Source organism: Cupressus sempervirens, chromosome 5 (assembly GCF_028749045.1).
Source record: "Cupressus sempervirens isolate cs-2001-9-10 chromosome 5, ASM2874904v1, whole genome shotgun sequence".
Classification (NCBI taxonomy): Eukaryota; Viridiplantae; Streptophyta; class Pinopsida; order Cupressales; family Cupressaceae; genus Cupressus; species Cupressus sempervirens.
Window position 1 is genome coordinate 180,304,840 of NC_143122.1, and position 24,948 is coordinate 180,329,787.

The window sequence follows — 24,948 nt, forward strand, 5'->3', positions numbered from 1 at the left end:
GATTCACCAAATCTAAGCCAACATAGTGGTTGCATTGAATTTTTTGAATGAGTTGGAAGATAAGGATGATGAGTTGTTGGCACATAATCTTATGTAAACCATTTTTGGATGAATTCTAAAGGATTATTCAAGAAATTTCTAAAGAAAATGGAATATGGGTTAGATACAATGAGTCCTACCTAATCCATGCGAATTGAAATTTTAAAAAATGGAAGAATCAAGTGAGAAAAGGAACTCTAAGATTTCTATTTAAGGATTCATAGACCAAGAAGCTAAACTATTGATACTATTGCTGCTAAAGAGCCAAATGTACGAAGTAGTTGAAAGGGTGTCAAGGAGGTGACATCTAGAAGAAGGAAGAGCACAGAGGCTCTACTTCTATGAGTAGTCATGAAGAGATGATTGCAATGGTACATTGAGTATGAAGACTCAAGGAGACAAATCTTGAAAGAAAAGGCAAGCTGTTACGAGTTGCAGAGATTGAAGGCCAGGCAAGGGTATGAATTGAGAAGTGATCTAAGATTTGCAAGATAAGTTGTATGTTGTAGTCAGGTCAAGACTTTCTAATACTCTCTAGAAATTGTATTAGATCTAAAAATTCTATGGACTTAGGCTGGCCTAACAACCATTTGTAAATCTTTTAACAAGGTGGCATTCCAAGTGAATGTTCTAAAGTCCTCTAACCAGGCTCACTTCTAATAGGGTGGTTAAATCATTTTACAAGGTCACATTTAATAGTGTTTTGTAAGCCTTTAATAGGGTAGGCCTTTCACAAGGCATCACTTCAGAAGGGTGAAAATTGAGTAGCATGTTACTAGTGGTTTTTCCCAAATTGGGTTTTCACATAAATCACTGTGTCATGTGTTGATCTCTTATGTGTTATACTTGCAAGTTGATTTTCAGCAACTTGCTAATTAGATAAGTTAAAGCTTGGATGAATGAATGGTTGAAAGAGTTCACAAAACTTAGAGAAAAAGCTTGAATAGGACATTTGGACCTTGAATAACTGATTCACCACCCCCCCCCCCCCACCCTTCTCAATTATTCTAAAGCAATTCTAACAATTGGTATCAGAGTCTTCCGCTGATTTAGTTTCAAGTACTAAAAGCAAGAAGATCAAGATGTCCAAGAGAGAAGTTCCCAAGCTCAACAAAGACAACTTTTTTGCATGGTAGAGTTTGATGAAATTGTACCTTGGATCAATAGGTGATGATGCAAAAAACTCAATTGGGATAGAGTGTGTAACTCTAGCAGGACCCCTCACTGTAGATGACTTAAACAAAAAGAAGGAGCATAACCAAGCAATGTTGGAAATTGCATCTGCACTTAGCTATGCTGAATATGATGACATCAAAGACTATAACACTGCATTCAAAATGTGGAAAACCTCATCAAACATCTGTGGAGGTGATCAGAATGTCCAGAGAGCAAAGAGAGAAAGCCTAAGAGGGAAGTTTGATGACATGAATATGGAGGAAGGTGAAAATGCTTCTCAGTATGCTGCAAGAATAAAAGAAGTGGTGAGTGCAATAAGAAGTTTGGGTGGACAATTGGAAGAAGAAACATCTATCAACAAATACTTAAGAACTCTACTCCCTATCTATGCTATAAGAGTTTCAACCATCCAAGAGCCGAGGTGTATACAAGGGAACACACTAACCTTTGAAGGAATAGTTGGAAGACTAACTGCATTTGAGCTATCCAATTTTGACAACTATAGACCTACGAACCTTGAATCTTCTTTCAAGGCCAAGATGACAATGAAAGATGTTGACGAGGACACATCAAGCAAAAGGAGAAGAAAAGGAAAACATGCATCCAGTGATAGCAGCACAAATGAGGAAGATGTGGAACAATTAGAAGCAATATTGGCCAAGAGATTCCATATAGGAAAAGCCAAATTCAAAGGTAATCTCCCTATCATATGTTTTAATTGCAATGAAGTAGGTCATATTGCTGCAAGATGTACACAAAAGAAGAACCACAAAGAAGGAAGCAAGTGCAGGAACAAGAAAGAAGATGATAGCAAGGACTACAAGGAGAAAGGTAAGAGATGATATATTGTTGAAGAAGATTCTGATGAAAATGATTATGAAGTAGTCTATGTAGCCATGAAGGATGAATCAGACAAAGATGAAGATGAAGCAACAACATTGGTTACCTGTGTGAACAAGAATGACAAGTGGATCATAGACAGTGGATGCTCACATCACATGACAAGAGATAAAAGTAAGTTCATTACCCTTACTCAATATGATGGAAATAGTGTTAGATTTGGTAATGATGCTCCATGTCAAATCAAAGGAAAAGGTTCTATCAAACTTATAGATAAAATTTCATGTGATAATGCATACTATGTTGAAGGATTGAACTACAACTTGTTGACTATATCACAATTAGGTAATGTAGGTTGCAAAGTTGAATTTGGAAACAAAACTACCAAGATCTATGACATTGATGGAAATTTGATAGGAAAAGGTGAACAAACTAGGAGTAAAATATTTTACCTAGATATGAAAGAAGCAACATGTCTTGTTGTCAGACTTGATGATGTGTGGTTATGGCATAAAAGGCTATATAATGTTAACTTTGATAATTTGATTAGTATCAGCAAGAAAAAGAAAGTCGGACAATTTCCCAAGTTGAAGAAACCTAAAAACACAATGTGTAAACAATGTCAACTAGGGAAGATGACTAAGTCTAGTTTCAAAAGTAAAACATACACTTCCAAAGAAGTACTAGAGTTAGTTCATGCAGACTTGTGTGGCCCAATAGAAGTACAAAGCTACCTGGGAGATAGATACGTAATGCTATTTGTAGATGATTATTTTAGGATGATGACTGCTATGTTTTTAAAGAAAAAATTTGATTCATTCCAAATGTTCAAGTGGTATTTGGCTAGAGTTGATAAGGAAACAGGAAAGAACCTGAAATGCCTAAGTTCAGATAGAGGCGGTGAGTTCACATCAAGTGAGTTTGAAATATTTTGCAATGACAAAGGTATCAAAAGGAAAACATTAGCACCAAGAACTCCACCATAGAATGGTATTGCTGAAAGGATAAATAGTTCAGTGATTGACTATGCTAGAACCTTGATGATGGAGAAAAAGGTTGCACTAAAATACTAGAGAGAAGCTATAAGTATTGTAGTCTACACACTGAATAGAGTTCAAGTCAAGAAAGGTACAAATGTAACACCCTTTGAATTGTGGTATGGTCATTCACCTAATGTTAAACATTTTAAAGTATTTGGTTGTAAATGCTATATTTTGAAAGACACTAGAAATGGCAAGTTTGATGCAAAAAGTGATGAAAGAATATTTCTTGGATACTCCACTAGAAGTAAGGCATATAAGTGTTTAAATACTAATGCTAGAAAAGTTGCGCAAAGTGAAAATGTAAATTTTGATGAGCATGCAAAAGTTCAGGTTGATGAGTCAAAGCAAATATAGGATTATAGATCCTTTGTATACTTCTACGAAGGAATGACAACTGAAGACAATGTTGCAAGTCAAGTTGGGAATCATAAACAAACTTTAGTATCTGCTGAGTCTCAACTAGTGAATGTCGAGTTACATTCAGAACCTGAGCTATAGAATGTAGAAAATGCACATTCTGGTTCTAAGAACAGTATGCAAGAAAGAAATGATGAAATGGCAGATGAAGAAGAACAAAATGACTCTGAAGCTGAAGGATCAAATGTGGAAACAAGGACTGAACCCAGATTAGCTAAGTATGTAAGAAGACATCACCCTACAGATCAAATCATTGGTGATAAAGATGCTAGACCAATGAAAAGGAATAGATTTAGGAATGAATCATGTCTAATGAGCAAGGTTGAACCCAAAATAGTCAAAGATGCACTACAAGATGATGACTAGTATAAGGCCATGAAAGAAGAGATAGATTAGATTGAGAAGAACAAGACTTGGTCTCTAGTTCCTAGACTAGTTGATAAGAATGTGATTGGTACCAAGTGGATGTTTAGAAACAAACTTGATGAGAATGGTCAAATAACAAGGAACAAAGCCAGACTAGTTTGCAAAGGCTATGCATAAGAAGAAGGACTTGATTATGGGGAAACATTTGCCCCTATTGCAAGAATGGATGGAGTAAGAACATTACTTGCATATGCTACACATAAAGGTTTCAAAGTCTACTAGATGGATGTGAAGTCAGCTTTTCTAAATGGTATACTAGAAGAGGAAGTCTACATAGAACAACCATAGGGATTTGTTGATGAAAAGAACAAGGACATGGTCTGCAAGCTACACAAAGCACTTTATGGATTAAAGCAAGCACCTAGAACATGGTATGAAAGGTTGCACAAATATCTTGTAAAGATAAGATTTGAAAGAACAGATGACAACAACAATTTGTACATCAAAGCTAAGGAAGGTAAATACATTTTGATATCAGAAATCTTCGTTGATGACATAATATTTGGAGGAAAAGATGTTTTATGCAAAGATTTTGCTAATCAAATGAAGCATAAATTTGAGATGTCAATGTTTGGAGAAATCAAATTCTTTGTTGGATTACAAGTACATCAGTTGAAACATGGCATATTTGTGACCCAATCCAAATACATCAAGGAAATACTCAAAACATTTGGGCTAGAAGACTCAAAACCAGTTAGCACACCAATGACAACAGGTCATAAACTATCCAAGAATGATGAATCTACTGAAGTAAATCAGACAATGTATAGGTCAATGATTGGAAAGCTGCAATATGTTGTACATAGTAGACCAAACATTGCATTAGCTTTTGGAATAGTAGCAAGATTCTCTGCCAATCCAAGAGAAAACTACTTAATGGCAATGAAGAGAATATTGAGATACATGAAAGGAATTGATGACTTTGGTTTATACTACAAGAGAAATGAGAAGTTTGAACTCAAAACTTACACTAATGAAGATTGGGTAGGTAATATTGATGATAGAAAAAGCACCAGTGGAGGAGCACTTTTCTTAGGAAAGAGGTTGATTACATGGACAAGCAAAAAGAATAGTTGCACCTCACAGTCTACTGCTAAAGCTAAATATGTGGCAGCTGCTATAAACTACACCAATATTTTATGGATCAAACATTTTCTACAAAGTATGAAGGAAGAATTAATTGAGCCTATGACACTTTATTGTGATAATACAAGTGCTATCAATATATCAAAGAACCTAGTAATGCATACTAAAACTAAGCATATTGCAATCAAATATCACTACGTAAGAGAGCTGTTAGAAGACAAACAAGTAAAGATGGAATATGTTAGCTCAAAGGAAAAGATTGCTAATATCTTCACAAAAGCACTACCTAAAGATGTTTTTAAGCATCTTAGAGGCAAGTTAGGGGTGATACCCCTAGCTAAGGCTACTTGAACCAAAAAGTAAGAATGCCCTACATCAAATGAGCTGAATGTTGAAAATTTTACACATTGATGAAAAAGATGTTTACTTTGGGATCCATGCCTAAAGTAGCAGAAGTGTGAAAACTTCAAATTAGTCACAAATAAGGTGACAGAGGGAGAAATTGACTAAACCTGTAAGAGCTACACTTGCATATTAATATGTTAATATGTCTTTGGCATTGTTGTGAAAGAGGGAGAATTGAACAACTGATCAACAACTATTGAAGATAAAGGATCAGAGAAGTAGAGGGAGATTTCAAAGTTTAATCAAAATAGTAGAAGATGAATAACATAGAGGGAGAAAGATAAAGATAAAGGATACAACAGCAAAGAGGGAGAAGTGAAATGAATCAATCAGAATAGTAGAAGGAGATGTGATGTTACAATTTACCTTTTGTCATTTGACTTACTATTCTAACCTAGTAAGTTTGTGGTTGAATAGTTTAGTTTGATGGTTGATCAGTTTGGTTTGCCATCAATGCCAAAGAGGGAGATTGTTGGAAATTTGATTGAAAAGCTCATTGTTGTTGAAGATCAAAGAGGGATATTGTTGTAAATTAATGTTTTCAATCATTGTTTTTTCATTGATGTCAAACCTACTATTTGTAGGAGTGAAATTTGCTTATAAGATCCAAGTGTTATCACTTAGTTGATTGATGAAGAGGATTTGATCAAAAAGATGTAAAAAGAGCACCTAAGGAAAAAGGTTGAGTTATGATGTTTTAATGAAGTGCAAGGATCAGTTAAGAAAATGGTTAAGTAATGTATTGATGACATACTCAAAGATACAAAGGTTGGTCACACTTAGAAACATTGGAGGAAGAAGTTGTAATAAGGTTGACTACAAAGCTTTAACTAAGATCATCAGTAGGTGCCGAGCAAGTTAGTTGAAGCTGAGAAAATTCTCAGTAGGAGCCAAGTAATAGATACTTTAGTGTGTGCTGAGTGATCTTCAAGTGCCAAGTGAAGATCAGGTGCTGAGCATAAAAAAAAATTCAATTGGTGCCAAGTGATCTTCATGTGCCAAGCATCAAGAAAAAGATAGTTGATGTCGAGTAACACAGCATGTGCTAAGCACCAATATTTTAATAGTGTCGAGCTGCCACATTATTTCAAATGATGAAGATTTTCCAAATCTAAGTCGACATAGTGGTTGCATTGAATTTTTTGAACGAGTTGGAAGATAAGGATGATGAGTTGTTGGCACAGAATCTTATGTAAACTATTTTTGGGAAAATTCTAAAGGATTATTCAAGAAGTTTCTAGAGAAAATAGAATATGAGTTAGATACAATGAATCCTACCTAATCCATGCGAATTGAAATTTAAAAAAATGGAAGAATCAAGCGAGAAAAATAACTCTAAGACTTCTATTTAAGGAGTCATAGACCAAGAAGCCAAGCTGCTGATACTGTTGTTGCTAAAGAGCCAAATCTACAAAGTAGTTGAAAGAGTGTCAAGGAGGTGACATCTAGGAGAAGGAAGAGAATAGAGGCTCTACTTTTATGAGTGGTCAAGAAGAGATGATTTCACTGGTACATTGAGTATGAAGACTCAAGGAGACAAAGCTTGAAAGAAAAGGCAAGTTGTTAAGATTTGTAGAGATTAAAGGCCAAGCAAGGGTATGAGCTGAGAAGTGATCTGAGATCTGCAAGATAAGTTGTATGTTGTAGTTAGGTCAAGAATTTCTAATACTCTTTAGAAATTGTATTAGATCTGAAAATCCTATGGACTTAAGTTGGCCTAACAACCATTTGTAAATCCTTTAATAGGGTGGCATTCCAAGTGAATGTTCTAAAGTCCTCTAACCAGGCTCACTTCTAACATGGTGGTTAAATCCTTTAACAAGGTCACATTTAATAGTGTGTTTTAAGCCTTTAATAGGGTAGGCCTTTCACAAGGCATCACTTCAGAAGGGTGAAAATTGAGTAGCATGTTACTGGTGGTTTTTTCCAAATTGTGTTTTCACGTAAATCACTGTGTCATGTGTTCATCTCTTATGTGTTATACTTGTATGTTGATTTTCAACAACTTGCTAATTAGATAAGTTAAAGCTTGGATGAATGAATGGTCTAAAGAGTTCAAAATACTTAGAGAAAAAATTTGAATAGGACATTTGGAACTTAAATCTAATTCACCCCCCACACCCCCTCCCCCCCTAGTTATTCTAAAGCAATTCTAACAAGAAGAATAGGTACAAGAATAAAAACAAAAGAGAAGATGATAGCAGAGATTACAAAGACAAAGGCAAAAAGTGCTACATTGTTGAAGAAGAAGATTATGATGAAAATGATGATGAGGTAGTCTATGTAGCCATGAAAGATGAGCAGACAAAGATGAGACAACAACATTGGTAACCTGTGTGAACAAAAATGACAAGTGGATCATAGACAGTGGATACTCACATCACATGATAGGGACAAAAGTAAGTTTTCTACCTTTACTTAGTATGATGGAAATAGTGTTAGATTTGGAAATGATGCTCCATGTCTAATCAAAGGAAAAGGTTCTATTAAGCTTATAGAAAACATTTCATGTGATAATGCATACTATGTTGAAGGATTGAACTACAACCTACTGAGTGTGTCACAATTAGGCAATATAGGATGCAAAGTGGAATTTGGAAACAAATCTGCCAAAATATACGACAATGATGGAAATCTAATAGGAAAAGGAGAAAAAATTAGTAGTAATCTATTTTACCTAGATATGGAAGATGCAACCTATCTTATTGTAAAATTTGATGATATGTGGCTATGGCATAAAAGGCTATGTCATGTAAACTTTGATAATCTAATAAGCATCAGCAAAATGAAGAAAATTAGAGTATTGCCTAAACTGAAGAAGCCTAACAATACAATGTGCAAATAGTGTCAGCTAGGAAAGATGATCAAGTCAAGTTTCAATAGAAAGACCTACACTTCCAAATAAGTATTAGAGTTAGTCGATATATATTTATGTGGCCCAATGGAAGTGCAAAGCTACAAAGGAGATAGACACATAATGTTGTTTGTGGATGACTACTCTAGGACGATGACCTTCATGTTCTTAAAGCAAAAATCTAATGCATTTCAAATATTTAAGTGGTACTTGGCCAGGGTTGAGAAGGAAATAGGGAATAATCTAAAGTGCCTAAGATTAGATAGAGGAGGAGAGTTAACATCAAAAGAATTTGAGACATTTTGCAATGATAAAAGAATCAATAGACAAACATCAGCTCCTAGAACTCCCCCACAAAATGGCATTGCAAAAAGAAGGAACATATCAGCGATAGATTGTGCCAAAACATTAATGATGGAGAAGAATGTTGCTCTAAAGTACTGGAGAGAAGTTGTAAGTACAACTGTCTACACCCTAAATTGAGTACAAGTCAAGAGTGGTACAAACGCAACACCTTTTGAATTATGGTATGGTCACTAACCCAATGTAAAACATTTCAAAGTGTTTGGTTGTAAATGCTATATTCTTAAAGATATTAGAAATGGCAAGTTTGATGCAAAGAGTGATGAAGGAATATTCCTTGGATACTCCAATAGAAGTAAAGAATATAAGTGTTTGAATACTAACACTAAAAAAATTGTGGAGAGTGCAAATGTAAATTTTGATGAGCTTACAAAAGTTCAAGTTGATGAAACCAAGAAACCAAAAGAGTGCAGATCCTTTGTGTACTTCTATGAAGGAATACCTACTAAAGAAGAAGCTATCAATCAAGTTGGGAATTAGCAACAAGTTTTAGTATTAGTTGAGTCACAACTAGTGAATGTCGAGTTACATTCAGAAGCTGAGTTGCATTTAGAAGTTGAGTTGCAGAATGAAGACATTGCACATTCTGATTTTGAAATTAGTACACATGAAATAGATGATGAAATAACTGAAAGAGATGTGCACAGTGACTCTGAAATTGAAAGATCAAACTTGGAAATGAGGAAAGAACCAAGGCTATCTAAGTATGTGAAAAGACATCACTGTCCTAAAAAAAATCATTGGTGACAAGGAAACTAGACCAATGACCAGGAATAGACTAAGAAATGAATCATGTCTACTGAGCAAGATTGAACCCAAAATAGTGAAAGATGCACTACAAGATGATAATTGTCATAAAGTTATGGAAGAAGAGATTAAGAAAATAGAGCAAAACAAGACTTGGATCTTAGTTCCAAGACCAACTAATAAGAATGTGATTAGTACCAAGTGGGTACTTAGGAACAAGCTAGATGAGAATGGTGAGATCACAAGAAATAAGGTCAGACTAGTCTGTAAAGGTTATGCACAAGAAGGACTAGACTATGGGTAAACATTTTCCCCCTTTGCGAGGATGGAAGGAGTAAGAATTTTACTTGCATATGCTACTTACAAAGGTTTTTAAGTCTACCAAATTGATGTAAAGTTTGCCTTTCTGAATGCTATACTGGAAGAGGAAGTCTACATAGAACAACCAGAGGGATTTGTTGATAACAAAAACAAGGATATGGTTTGAAATAAGTGCTTAGAGTATGGTATGAGAGACTTCACAAATATCTTGTAAATATAAGATTTGAGAGAACAGATGACAACATCAACTTGTATATCAAGGTAGAAAAAGGTAAAGACATTTTGATATCTAAAATCTTTGTTGATGATATAATATTTGGAGGAAAAGATGCACTATGCAAAGATTTTGGTGACCAGATGAAACATGAGTTTAAGATTTCAATGTTTGGAGAAATCAAATTCTTTGTTGGATTGCAAGTACATCAACTAAAACATGGCATATTTTTCACCCAATCAAAATATATCAAGGAGATACTCAAGACATTTGGCTTAGAAGATTCAAAACCAATAAGTACACCAATGGTAATAGGACATAAGTATCCAAGGATGATGAATCAGCTGAAGTAAATTAGACAATGTACAAATCAATGATTGGAAAGTTGCAGTATGTTGTGCATAATAGACCAAATATTACATTATCTATTGGAATAGTGGCAAGATTTTTTGCAAACCCAAGAGAAAATTATCTTATGGTAGTAAAAAGAATAAAGAGGTACCTAAAAGGAACTAATTACTTTGGATCATACTACAAAAGACCTAAAAAGTTTGAGATGAAAGCTTAAACTGGCACAGATTGGGGAGGTAGTATTGATGACAGAAAAAGCACCAGTGGAGGAGCACTTTTCTTAGTTAAAAGATTGGTCCCTTGGACTAGCAAAAAGTAGAGTTGTACCTCACAGTCTATAACTAAAGCTGAGTATGTTGCTATTGCCATCAACTACACCAATATTGTATGGATCAAACATCTGTTGAAAGGTATGAAGGAAGAAATGACTGAACCTGTGATACTCTATTGTGATAACACAAGTGTCATCAACATATCAAAGAATCCTATGATGCATGTCAAAACAAAGCACATTGCAATTAAGTATCACTATGTAAGAGAATTGGTGGAAGACAAGCAAGTGAGGATGGAATATGTCACCTGAAAAGAACAAATTGCTAACATCTTCACAAAACCAATACCTAAAGATGCATTTGAATATCTTAGAGGTAAGTTAGGGGTGATACCCCTATCCAAGGCCGTTTGAGCAACAGGAAGACTGCCTTGCATCAAATGAGTTGATTGCTGAAATGATATAAATTGATGCAGAGGATACTTACTTTAGGTTTTGCCTGAAGTAATTAATATATTGAAATTCCAAATTAGTCACAAGCAAGGTGATAGAGGGAGAAATTAGAGTTCCTACAAAGTCTATATTTGCATGATAAGATGCTGAAGAAATATGTCTTTGGCATTGTTGTCAAAGAGGGAGAAATAGCAAAAACTGATCAAATCTACAAATCAAGTGTGTAAAGGGAGAAATAGTAGCTAAGAGGGAGAGAAAAATTGATCAAAGTGGTAAGCTATAGAAAAGAGGGAGTCATAGAGAAACTGATCAAACATGTAGAGGGAGAATAGTAGCAGAGAGGAAGCGAAGAGAAAATAGCAGCTAAGAGGAAGAAAATAGCACATCAATCAGGATGACAACATTAGAGAGGGAGTAGAATAAACAAAAAAGGTAGAAGATAATGTATCAGTCATAGAGATATCCCCAACACTTTGAAAGAGGGAGTCACAAGCTAGTTCAAAGTTGCTGATAGATTACTGAATAGTTTTGGATAAAGTTTTCTTTTTGGCATTTTACTAAGCTAGTTAGCATTTTGATAACTTGGTTGATCAGTTTGGTTTGCTATCAATGCCAAAGAGGGAGATTATTGAAACCTAATTGAAAAGATCATTATTGAAGAAGGAAGTTTGTTTGCAAAGAGGGAGATTGTTGATAAAGAATGTTTTCAATCATTGTTTTTTCATTGATGTCAAACCTACTATTTGTTAGAATGACAATTTCTTATAAAATCCAAGTACTATCACTTAGTTGATTGATGAAGAGGATTTAATCAATAAGATGTAACAAAAGTACCTAAAGGAAAGGTTGAGTTATGGTTTTGTAATGAAGTACAAGGATCAGTTAAGACAATGGTAAAATGATGTATTGATAATATACTTGAAGATACAGAGGTTGGCTACACTTACAAGAATAAGTTGTAACAAAGCTATCTGCAAAGGTTGACTAAGTTCATCAATGAGTGTTGAGCAAGCTAGTTCATGCTAAGTAGATTATCAGTAAGTGTCGAGAAAATGCAAAATCTAGTGTGTGCCGAGTGAAACAGAAGGATTCAAGAAAGTAATAGGTGCTAAGCATTAGTAAAAACTTAGTTGATGTCGAGCATCAGTAAAACATAGTAGGTGCCGAGTAACACAATATGCGTCGAGCATCATGACGTAGGCAAAGGATGAATAACTAGGGCCAAAGGCTCACCCAACTATCCAAACCACCCTGCAAGAGTTAACAGGAATGAAGCAAACACAAGGGACAACAACCAAAGGAGGTGAAACACTTTTATTGATTCATCAAAATATCTTCATACATGCCTAGCTGTAAGGCCTTTTGGGTTACAACCAATTACATATACATTCACATTCAAAGATTCAATTGCAAATTCACACTTTCAGTTCTACTCTGCAATCTGCTCCCTAAAACTTGCCTAACTCTAAGCCTAAACACTCTATATATACTTGCCAAAATGGCTTACATATTATTCTAGAATATTACATAAGAGGAGGGCCGACTCAAAAACAGTCTGGACACATCACAAGAAAAGATCTTAACATAAATGTCATGATCAAAATAAATCCTGCAAGTCAACTCGTAGAAATCACATTCAAATGTTGACACTTGGCATACGTTGGGTAACTAGGCACATGAAGGAATTGCTATAGTAACTTGGCACATGAAGGGTCACTCAGCATACACTGGGTAACTCAGCACATGAAGGAATTGCTATAGTAACTTGGCACATGAAGGAATTGCTACAGTAACTCAGCACATGAAGGACTGCTAGGCACATGAAGGAACTGCTAGGCACATGAAGGAATTGCTAGGCACATGAAGGAACTGTTAGGCACATGAAGGACTGCTAGGCACATGAAGGACTACTAGGCACATGAAGGAATTGCTAGGCACATGAAGGACTGCTAGGCACATGAAGGACTACTAAGCACATGAAGGATTTGCTAGGCACCAACTTGTAGAATGAACAAAAATGAGCAGGATAACAAGGCAACCTAGGATGCTCCTACATCACATCAAAATTTCAATAGTGACAAGCTGCTGCATTATTTGAAAGGTCAAAGATTCGCCAGATCTGAGTTGACAAGTTTATTACCTTGAATTTTGTGAACTAGATGGAGGATAAGGATGATGAGCTCGTGGCATAGAATTTTAGGTAAAATATTTTTGGGTGAATATAGGTAGATTCTTCATGATGTTTCTAGAAGAAATAGGATAAGGGGTAGATTCATTGAATCTTACCTAATCCATTCGAACCAAAATTAAGTATGGAAGGAATAGAGCAGAAAAATTATTCTAGACTTCAATTTAAGGAGTTATAGGTCAAGAAGCAAGAGTTGCCAAGTTGAGTGATTGGTTGGATGTCAAGGTGAAGGCATCGAAAGGGAAGAATAGAGTATATAGACTCTACTTTGATAGGTGACCTCAAAGGTGATTGCACTAGTACATCAAGCATGGAGACTCAAGGAGATGAAGCTTGAAAGGAGAAAAAGTTGTCAGAGCTATAGAGACTAAAAGTCAGGCAAATTTGTGAGCTAAATTGAGATATGAAATCTATAAGTTATGTTGTGAGTTGTGTCAGATCAAAAGCCCTTATTGTTAGTTTCTAGAAATTGTATCAGTTAGGGTAAAAATCCTATGGACTTAGGTTTGTTTAATAGCCATTTGTAAGTCCTTTAACAAGGTGGAATTTCAAGGGAATATTCTAAAGGCCTCTAACCAGGCCCACTTCTAACAAGGTGGTTGAAATCCTTTAACCGGGTCACATTTAACAGTGTGTTGTAGCCTTTAATAGGGCTGGCCTTTCATAGGGCATCACTTCAAAAGAGTGTGAATTGAGTAGCATGTTATTGGTGGTTTTTCCCAAATTTGGTTTCCAGATAAATCACTGTGCTATGTGTTGATCTTTCATGTTTTATTCCTGCATGTTGATTTTTAGTAACTTGCTAAGTAGAATGTTTAGCTTAGATGCATGATTAGTTTAATGGGCTCATTGTAATTAGTGAAAAAGTTTTATCAGGACATTTGGACCTTGAATAACTGATTCACCCCCCCCCCCCCCCCAGTTATTCTAAAAATTTCTAACAATATCTTGTTTCCCATTATTTGATCTCTGTGGTAAAGTGGTGAATAGTACCATTGTTGTCATTCCTACTTCTTATCACAACCCCAAAGTTAGTAGATCTCTTTTGTGCTCTTATATATGGTACATATTATTTCCCATGCTTTGCTTCTCCTAGGGGCATCTCATAGTAGAAACATCTTTCAATGATTGTACATATACTATGTTAAAGCTATTGCTCTTGTTGAATTGTTAGCAATAATTTTAACGAAGGAGCATACACTATGCTCATTTTTTGCATTTCAGTCATGGGGAGGTAAATATAAATTATGAGTACAACTTAGGGTACTTTATCCTTGGATTCTTAGTATGCTTCTTAAGTTATCCTCAAATCTATTCATTACTAATCCATTCCTCTTTTTAAATGCACTTATTTCCCTTGATTTGATCTTTGTGGTAAAGTGGTGAATAGTACCATTATTGTCATTCCTACTTCTTATCACAACCGCAAAATTGGTAGATCCATTTTGTGCACTTACATATTATACATATTATTTCCCATGATTTTTCTTCTCTTAATGGTATCTCATAGTGGAAACATCTTTCAATTATTGTACATATAATTTGTTAAAGCTATTGCTCCTATTAAAGTGTTAGCAATGACTTTAAGGTGGGGATCACACACTTTGTTCATTTTTATTTTTCAGTCATGAGGTGGTAAATATAAATTATGAGTACAACTTGGGGTACTCTATCCCTAGATTCTTAGTATGCTTCCTAAGTTATCCTCAAATCTATTCATTACTACTTCATGGATCTTATAAATCCCTTTATAGATTATGCACAATCCCAAAGACTAGATTCTCTATACACATAGGAAGTGAGCATCCTTGACATCTATGGGTAATGCCAAACAATTATCCAAGTCCCATACATGGGTAACACAACCTTGTTAGACCTTGCAATGGTGATATGAAGAACATTGATCTATGGGTGGGCCTTTTGATGGGTTGACTATCGAGTTACCATCCTATTAGACTATTAAAATGCCATATTTTCTAACAACTTTATTAGTAATTCATAGTAGGGTGGGAACTCTACTAGGTGCGATAATCATTCCTCTTTTATTTCTTCTTAAGCAATGATTTCTCTCTTGTTATGATTTGGGATTTAGCAAAGTATCAATCCATTGGAGGCTTGATGGATTCTCTATCTCGTTGATTTTAATAAGAGTATCTTATGCTTTGTTCTCTACTTTACCAAGAGTTTTTATTGAGTCTATAATCTCACTAAAGTGGGGGCCAAATGTATTGTCTTAAATTGGACAACTCCAATTTAATGAAGGTTTAGCATCTATTTAATGCAAGATCATCAATTTCCTTGCACCTTTTATTCCTTCCTCACTTTTCTATCTTTCCTCTTAGGTAGAATCAGGGTAAAACCTAATATATCCTCTTTAAAGCTCTTATTTTCATGGGTCTCCTCTTCAGATCCCATGTCAAAGTACCTTTAGGGTGTTAATTCTTAAGCAAGTCAACCTGCATGAGTTCATCAATTTTGAACTATATAAATCCTTCTATTTTCTTCATTTCTCCTCCATGATCAATGATTCATGTCTCCACACACTCTAGCATTCAAGCATTCAAGCCTTCAATTCTTCAAGCATTCAAGCCTTCAAGCCTTCAATTCTTCAACAATAAAAACCAATTTTTTTTTGAGTTGCAAATATCAAGTCGATCAACAAGTTGTATATCTAAGTACCTTTTTTGGCTTTCTTTAGAATTTCAAATTCAAAATTAGTGTCATACATAGTCAATCAGGGGTGCAATGCACCCCTTATACTCCATTTTTCCCTTGAAGATCTAGTTTACCCCTGAAAAATTTTCAAAATATTTATGGGTTTTGTCTATTGCACAATTTTAGCCCTAGATCCAATAATTTACATTTATCCTGATCAGCACAACAAGCATGCAAAATGATTCTAAAGGTACATTCTTTAACTTATCTTTCCTTTCAGTACATTTACTCATATTTAGCTATAGTTTGTTACATCATTTAGGGTTTTCAAAGACTTGGATATCTTTTACCCTATTCTTCCTAGACCTAGTTTACATTAGTACTCCTTACTTGTTTGGTTAGCACTAATCTCTCTAGACCTAGTTCTTTACAATTGGGATTGAAGGGATTATTTTCCTTGGATTCCCTCCTTCTATTACTTTTATGCATATGTATATGTATGGGGCTATGTGATGAACTTAGGTTCTTATCCTTGATTCATATTTCCACCCACATAATTACATTAAAACAAATACAATATAACAACATTATGCAATGTGTAAAACACCTATTATCTCATAATCTCCCAGTTCTTGTATATATTACATAGAGTCAATCCATAGCCACATAAATGAACACAGGAATAATCCCTCCTAGCACATCCACCATCATGGATCAAAGTACACCATGTGCTCTATCTTGTACATACAAAAAAATCAAAGTATTTGACATCTCAAACATGATTGATCCCACCTCCTACTATTCCACTACCACCAAACATACATAGAATCCATCTAAAGAGAAAGCCACCAAACCTATCACATAAAAATCATAAAACCCTCTACCAACTAAATTGCAAAGCACAAATACCTTATACAAAGGTAATCACATGTATCTATAGTTGTAAAAACTCCATAGCTAAAGAAACACCCACAAAAATTGCCAATGCATCCAACTATCCTTACCTCCAAAGGTACACCAAGTGAGTCTCACTTCATCATCATATCCAATTGGTAACTTGTAATGACAAGCCTCAAGATAAATATGTTGAGGGGGCAGGGTAGGGGGGGTGTGAATTAGTTATGATAAGGCCTTTTCAAACAATTCACCTCACTTATGACAACTTTAACTTATCAGTAATCAATTGGGTAAAACACATAAACTTATTCAACTTTATGCATCAAATAGATTTACACTTCCTTTATTGAGTATCATCGTCACTAACTAAATTATAAAAATAATAATAGTGTTAACATGTAAAAGTAAACAACATTCAAAATATCCATGAATATATTAACACCATAATTTTTAACATATAAACCCAATTAGTATAAAAACCACAAAGGACTAATCACCCAAAATAATTTTACTCTTCTGAAGTGAGCTTGGTTAAGAGCCAACCAAGTTAAAGGTTACAAGAACACTTGTTAGGTCTGACCCTATTAGGAGATTTTCACCAAAGATCATCTAGAACTTGTTACTTTTCAATAAGAGGCATCTCTAAAGAACTTACTAACATTCAATGGAATGTCACCTTACAAAATGAATTTACAAATAAAATGATTGTAAGACCATTCATTAAAATATTTTTAACAATAATGGTTAGAGAGTAATAATAAATGATCTCATAAATATGCAAATCAATTTTCTTGTTCATATCTCCATTTATTCCAATATCTCTACTCATTGACTAGCCATCACATCAACACTTTACTCCACCTCAATTTCACACTTCAAATCTACTTGGTATAATCAATTCATTCAACAACTTTATCTCCATCTTATCAGTAACTCGACCAGTGAAATTTTCCTTCTTGTCTCTTCCTTATATAGATTTATTTTACTAGATAACTGAGAGGGGGGTGAATTAATTATAACAACAAAGGGGTATGATTCTATATTTGTTATTGTGGATAGATTTTCTAAAATGGCTCATTTTATACCATGTAATAAGACATTAGATGTTGAGCATGTTGTTGAACTTTTCTTCAAAGAGATTGTGAGATTGTATGGATTACTAAGAAGTATTATTTCTAACAGAGACAGTAATTTTGTTGGTTATTTTTGGAGAACTTTGTGTTATAAGATGGGTACTAAGTTGAAATTTAGTTCTATATTTCATCCACAAATAGATGGATAGATGAGAGGTTGTGAATAGAAGCTTGGTAATTTGTTGAGATGCTTAGTTGGAGATGAACCACATAATTGGGAGATGGTATTGGTGCAAGCTGAGTTTGCATATAATAATTCTATGAATAGGAATACAAGGAAGAAACCTTTTGATATTATTATTGGAATGCAACCTAGAGGAGTATTAGATTTAAGGAATGTTGCTAGTGAAGAAAAGAGAAGTGCTACAGGAGAAGAATTTGCTAATTTTATGGAGTCTTTTCATAAGTAAGTGAAGTTGAAGTTGGAATAAAGTAATTAGAAGTACAAGGAGAATATTGATAAGTCTAGGAGACATCATATTTTTAAATTTGGTGATGAGGTGATGGTTCATTTGAAGAAATGAAGATTTCCTATTGGAACATACAATAAGCCAAAGATGAAGAAGTCTAAACCTTGTAAGATCTTAAGTAATGCTCTTGAAGTTGATTTACCTAATGACATGGATATATCTTCTATATTCAATGTTGTTAATTTGTATAAGTATCATGAGTTAAATGATGAATTTGATGTATCAGATGATTATCCTAAGAAGTAGATTGAAGAGGTTGAATAGATATTGGATCAGAGATTTGGTAAAAGTACAAGAGGAAAAGACTACTATGAGTATTTGATAAAGTGGAAGAATAGACTGATTGAAGATGCTACATGGATTTCTCACTTTGAGTTAGATTTGGATTAGGTTGTGACATCTCAATGATTCAAGAGAATCATTTCTTTCTACCCTAGTTGTTTGATGTGGGAGCATCCTAGGTTGATGTGTTATCCTGCTCATTTGTGTTCATTCTACCAGTTGTTGTCGAGCTGTAGTTATTATCGAGTTGCAAAAATTGTCAAGTGCCAGTAATTTTGTAGTATCATTGAGTTGAATTCATCCCATGTCGTGTTAACATTTAGGTTATCATGTTATCCCATTTCACTCTGTAGTGTGTGTCAAGCTATCTAGTGTGTGTCAAGTTATCCAGGTTTGGCCAAGTGTTCTTTTATGTGCCAAGTGAACCTATTGATGCCGAGCGTCAACATTTTTGGTTCCTTATTTTTCTAAGTTATTTTTTTTTTGGTTCTTAGTGGGAGCTAACTTGCATGTTTAATTCCAATCGTGACTCTTATGATAGGATATTGTCTTGGAATGTGTTTAGACCATTTTAAGTTCAGTCTTTTTATTTTGTAATATTCTAGAATCTTCTGTAAGCCATTTTGGAAAGTATAAATAAGGTGTTTAGGCTTAGGTTAGAAGTGAAGAAGTAGGAGAGAAGTAGTAGATAAGTTGGAGAGAAGTCCTAGAAGTGCAAATTTGAAGCTAGATCCTAGATCTTGAATGTATTTTCGTATCTAGCCATAGCCCAAAAGGCCTTACAGCTCAACATGTATGCTGATAATTTGAAGAATCAATAAAAATGTTTTTTTCTCTCTGTTTGGAATTTTTCTCTTTGTGTTTTTTCTTTCATTGTGTTAACTTTGTAAGGTGGTTTGGATTTTTGGGTGTGTCTTTGGCCCTAGTTCTTCTTCCCTCCTTGTGTCAATATCAAGTTGTAGCAATAAACAATAAACTTGAAATAAGCATGCAACACAATAAACATCCAGACAAGTTGAGACAAGTATTTAATATGGAAATCCTATTAAGGGGAAAACCACTTGTGAACCAACAACCCAAAAAATTTACTCTTTTGAAGTGAGCTCTGTTAGGAGCCTACCTTGTTGAAGGTTGTAAATATATTATTAATGTGATCTTATTAGAGGATTTTCACCAAAGATCATCTATACTTTATCACTCTTGAATATCTATAGAGTGGCCTAATTTAAAGGACTTACAAAACATTCTACAGAATGTCATCATTCAATGGATTTACAAATAAGACTATTAGGTCCACTCGATTAAGAGATTTTCTGCTATAGTGGTTAGAATGCAACAATGAAGTGATTTGTTTAGATTTAGCACTACCTTGCTTGTTGATATCTCTATTTTTCTCAATCTCTTTCCTCTTTCTTTCTTCTACTCCCTTCTGGTTGATCCACACACTAATTCATCAACTTAGCACTTCTCTCACTTGATCTTCCCTTTGTAGTTTTGCTCAATTATTCTTCTAGCTGTTACTTTCTTTCTTCTTCTTTGATCAACAATAATAAACAATTTGTTCATGAATTAATTTTTTTTTTTATCCTCTATAATATTCTATGTTTTGTCACTTAATCACAATCATTATATCTTCATCCAAATAATATTCATTGAATCTAGATACTCGAGTATCATGCCTTCACCTTGAACTTTGTGCTTTAATTAAAATCATCAAATCTCTTTACATCAAATCTTATAACTTCATCCTCATCTTTGAAACTTCTAAAACAATCTTTATTTTCACTAAATGTCAGCCTCAGATTAAATCTTTTCAAATTGGTATACCTTTTTATCACTTAGTTAACATCACATGTGCTTGGTCAATACTAGGCTTGGTTAACACTGATCTTGCTTGGTTAATATTATGCAATCTTCAATTCTTTATCAAGTGCTCAGTGATAGCTATAGTAGCTTAGTCAATACTAGACTCCTTCATTCACTGACCAAACTATCTTGCTTAAATGTTATCTCAACACCTAATTGAATCATGTCAATCCAATTTTATATTGTCAAAGTCTAACTTATTCAAGTGCCCATTAAATAACATACACTTATCAACACTTAAATCATCATTATACTTTCTCCATATCCTTTTCATCAATCAAATGATATGGCACTCTAATAACTTAGCATAATGTCTTACACATTAAGACTTGACATTAATGAGAACATAACAATTTATATGACACATTCATATTCATAAACAACATTATCAATTGGGGCTAATAGATTTGTGTCACTTCATTACATTCATCGAATTTTGTTGCTTAATCACAATCATAGATCAATCTTTTCTAGCCTAAATACATTGAATCTAGACAATTATGAAAAAAATTAACCTTGAACTTTGTGCTTCACATTGGATTACCAAACATGCTTCAAATATTAACCATATGATCTTTCCTTAATTATTTTAGGTGTTGATTTTTCTAATTATCTTTGTCCTTATCTTGGAATCATCTAGAATAGTCCAGATCTTTGCTTGATGTCATCCTTTACTCAATATTTAACAAATTGTTATGCCTTTACTAAGTTGTGTTCTTCCTTCACTGACCTTGACCATACCTAGTTAATATTGTGCTTGATGAACATTGTACTTGCTCGGTTAACTTTCCTCATACTTGTTTAATAATGTTCTGACTTATTTCTATTGGAAATATAAGGTAGGAAAGGTTACTAAGAGGGGAAGGGTGAATCAAGAACCAATAAAACTTTATCTTACTTCACCAATTAATCCTTCATATAATATTCATGCATGAAATAATGAAAGAAACAAAACATTCATAATACTATGACACAAGATATGGTGACCCAGAAAACTTCTAAATAGAAAGTAAAAATGGGGTGGGGATGATACCCACAAGCTTTAATACTGTAGCATAAAGTTAATATGTTAAGGCTTACAATTGACCACTTCTAGTGATCTGCTCTATTAGGAGCAATAAGGATTGTGAGGTCCACCTTGTTAAAGGATTTACAAACATATAATGAGGTATCCACTCTGTTAGGAGATTTAGCAAGAAACTGTTAAGTCTACCATGTTAAAGGATTTAACTAATGCACCTATTAGGATGAATTAGTGGCTAATATATAATCTACAACTCTAATTTGTTGAATGAGATTCCTTGTATTACAATGATCATCTGACTATGATAGATAAATCTATGTTATCCCTTATACTTCTTGTAGCCTTCTTTAATTTTCACTCATGCTCATCATATTCCTCTTCACATACATGTTTTGATATGATACAATGCATTACATATATACCAATCCAAATAATTACCTTCTAGAGTTAGCTACAATGCCAATTTCATCATAATTCACAAAATCAGCCCAACTGTTGTAACTCAAGTTCTGAAGACAAACTCAGTGTTCACATACACAACAAACAATGTCAATGCTTAGAAATCTTTGGCACTTGTTTGAACTTGAAGCTCGGTCCATACTGATCACTTCCAAGTAGCTCAAACTCGGTCAGCACTGTGTGACTCAGTGAACACTGAGAAAGTCGATAGTTGTTGAATCACTTGGTTGACACTGCATGACTCAGTCAATACTAGATTCACATTGTTAACATTACAAGCTTAGTAGATATTGTAGAGCTTGATTAATACTATAGAGCTTAGTTAACACTGGAGTCTTCATCACTTCCACTGAATATCTTAGTAGCCTTTGCTACACTTAGTTTGCACTATACATAGTCTTTGAAGCTCAATAAACACTGTATGGCTTGGAAAACACTATAAATTGACTCAGGTGCTTGGTAGACACTGCATTCTCACTACTTGGCTCAGGAGCAACTAAAACACTTGGTTAATACTATAGGATGAATGATAATCTTGGTAGTAACTATAGAGTTTAGTAGCAATGTGATGCAGGAGCATCCAGTGGTATAAGGGCAATCATGTATCACCCAAATATATGCTTAGTGCTAGTTTTTATTTAATGTTTTTTTATTTTTGGATACCCATTTGGGTCAAATAGAGATTCCAACTCTAATAGTTCCACTATTGTTTTTCTAGGTTAGTGTTTTTAGCACCTTGGGATATGTGTCAATGTAGAAAATAGGTTATTTTGTAATTGAGCCATAATTATGATGAGTTAGAGGGTTTAAGTTGGAGGGATGATTATACTTGTAACTTAAAGCACTTCAAAAAAAGAATCAGGTCAAAAGGCTTTACGGTTTGAAAGTTATTGCAGCTTTAAGTTACCTAGAGATCCCCTAAGAGCGCTTCAAAGGTAGATTTGAGGCACTAAATGGCATCATATAGGCCCAAAAAATGAGGGATTATTGGAGCTTTTTTGTAAGGCTATAGAACACTTGGAGAGTTTTCCAAAAATGTAAATGGTTCATCAATCAAAGTCCCAGATCAAAAGTTATGCCTCCCAAAAGTTGGACTACCATTTTTGGGTTCTTTTAAATTTGCACCAACTTTTGATGTGTTTTCTTCTATTTTGGTGGTGGATACCAAATGGCATATTCTGAAATGTATTCTTAACCCCAAACCTAATTCAAGTTACTTAAGGTCATTTTTGGCATTGTAAATGCAATTTTTCAGTGGAGTTTGGGAGAAGGTACTGTGAGGAGTTTTTTTTACCAAAATCATACAACATTGCAAGCCCCTAGGGAATTTCATTGAGTATATTTTCATTGTATTGAATGTATTAGAATATCACATCTGATAATAATATTCCCCTTTTCCTATTGTGTTCATTTTGTCTTGGGTTGTGCCCTCATCATAATGCAACCATTTGACTAAGTATTGAGTCACTGATATACAAATTGGCATAAATATCAAAAACTCCACCTTTCATCCTCTTCATTTCTAAAACGCCATCTCTAGCTTAGTGTAGCTAACTTCATCTTTTCAGTTGCCAACTTCATTCCTTCTTTCACCAACCAAACAAATTTTCTTGTACATCATCTGAACACTTCATAAAATCATGTAAAATAATAAAACCAACATTATGTTGTCTTCAACTCAACTCATATTTTTTCTTCCACTTCTTCATATAATACCACATCCTTTAGATTATTACAACCTACATGAATTAGTACAATCAAATAGCTTGACATCAATAACATTAATGTAACAACTGGCCTAACTCTTCTACATACACTATGTAGCTCGGTTCTAACCTAGTTCTTTCTCAACATCTCTTCTCTCCAAAAATATCTCATTAACATTTAACATCATCAATTATGTCCAAAAAAAGCATCAGCATATTATTTGTGCCCAACAATATCTTCCTTTAGCACTGATGGCAACACATTATGAAATATACCATCCAATACCAAACTTCATTAGCAATACATCTCTTCCTTCAATCTCAAAATCTAATAGTAACACTTCAATAATTTCCCTTTGATTATGCTTCTTTGTCACACTTTATCTCTCCCTTTACAATAATAAACATTCTCCTTCTTCATATCTTAATAGTATATTTCATCATGTAACTTACTTTCCATACAATGCTCTCTCTTCCATAGTTGTATATTTCACTCAACTAACTCAGTCTCCTTGCAAAGTTCTCTCCCTTTGAAAACAATGCCAAAGGTAACAATAAGTTTTAGTTTGAAACTTATGTTTCATGTAGTTATACCTTCTACCTTGTGTGTACTAATTGATTATGTGTAATTACATCTTTCACCTTCTTTACAACTTTAGGTTACTCTTGAAGAGTGAAAAGTTGCATCAACTTACAAATAGACATTCTAATAAAATATGAATTGATTCAATCTTGTATCTTCTTTTAATGAGCATTAGATACGGGAAGGACCCCTAATATTTGTATACAGGTTACAAATATGTAAGCTAGTAACAACAAAATGTATATAAGTTATGAATATATAAGCTAGTAACAAAATGTATATAAGTTATGAAGACATCCTTAGGTAATGGATTTTCAAATATATTTTTTATCTACTCCTTTAACTTCACATACTCCAACCTTACTTATTTCTCCTATACTTGATAGATATATGATTTGTTTTTGTATGCATTAGTAGATTTTTTGAAATGTTTTTAGAAGTTGTGTTGTCAAAGTAGATTTTTATAAGATCAATCACTTCCTCTTGAATAGATTCTAGTAATTTTTTGATCCACATAATATTACAACAAATAAAAACATCTACATATTTTTTCTTAGCAGTGGAGTATGAAATACAACTTTTTTTCTTTCTTATCAATGTCATAAGTCTTTCTCTTAAAAAGAAAGCTCAACCACTTGCACTCTTTATTTCTCAACATTTCCAACATAGTCAACATTAG